Below are 1,301 nucleotides of genomic sequence, written 5' to 3'. Positions count from 1 at the left end.
CCTGTTAATTTTATTTGCTGTGTTAAATGGGTGGATTTTGGTTTCCTTCTGCTGCATTTGGCAGAGAAGAAAACCAAAATGAGTTAAGCTGCTGCAGTATTTACAAGACTTAGTACGATTTTCCACAGCTCAACCTTTCTTTTGATCCCTAAAGAGAGAGAGAGAGAGAGAGAGGCTGGGAGGGAGGGAGAGAGAGGGAGCTGAGAGATAATTCCATCTCTTGGGTATTTTTTGCTGCACTGCATTATCAGCCCAGTCTCATATTGGTTGGGCTCATAGCTCAAAGAGTAGAGGACCAAGATCCAACAGTATCTCCACTTAAAGGATATCAGGCAGCACAGCCAGAAATCATATGTTCCTTAAACAAGAGTGGGTAATCTTTCTTCAGCTTAGAATCATAGAGCTGTGGAGTTGGAAGTCACCACAAGGGTCATCTAGTCCAACTGTCTGCAATGCAGGAATTTTTCACTCGGTGTGGCACTTGAACCCACAACCCTGAGATTAAGACCCTCATGCTCTAGCAACAGAGCTACATTTCTCCATGTAGAACCTCCCAGGGGGCATGTGCCAGTTGTGGGTGAGCTCAGAGGGCAAAATAGGTCAGAATAATGGATCTGAGGCTTGCATGGTAGGCTTCATTCCAGACACTAGTGGACAACATGGTGGGGTGGGTGGATTACCTGGCCTCCTGGCAGGTGTGTGACTGCTGCTTAGTGGCTGAAGGAGGAATGAGGCAGCAAGGAGGGTGGCATGTTGCAAACACAGTAACCAACCTCCCTGCTTCCTTTTTACTTCCCTTCCTGGTAAGCAGTAGCAACTCAGCGGCTGGTAGGTCAGGTAAGTGCACACTCCCCACCGTGCCATCTGCTATTGATCCCAGCCGTGCAAAGCTCAAAGGTTTCTACAAATATATTTTCCCATTTCCACTGAGGAAAGCATTATCACAGTTCATGTAATCTGTTTGGATTAACATAACATGCTGTACCTGGGGCTGCCTGTGGAAACCGCTGCAGCCAGATTGCTGACCGCGGCCAGTTACAAGGAGAACAGAAATTCCCGTTCTGTTTCCAGGCACAATTCAAAGGGCTGGTTATGAGCTATAAAGCTCTATACTGCTTGATGACCTGAAGGTCTGGATCTCCCTATATAAGCGTGCTCAGGTATTGAGATCTCCAGGGGAGCCCTGCCACCCTCACAGGAATGTTTGGGGTGTTTCCTGTGGCTGCACCCAGATTGTGGAACTTCAGTTCATGTAAGGCTAGGCTGACCCCCTTTCTGCTTTCCTTTCGTCGGCAGGCAGA

This window comes from Podarcis gaigeae (genome assembly GCF_964106915.1).
Source record: "Podarcis gaigeae genome assembly, chromosome: Z".
NCBI lineage: Eukaryota > Metazoa > Chordata > Lepidosauria > Squamata > Lacertidae > Podarcis > Podarcis gaigeae.
Note: the sequence above shows the minus strand (reverse complement) of the source record.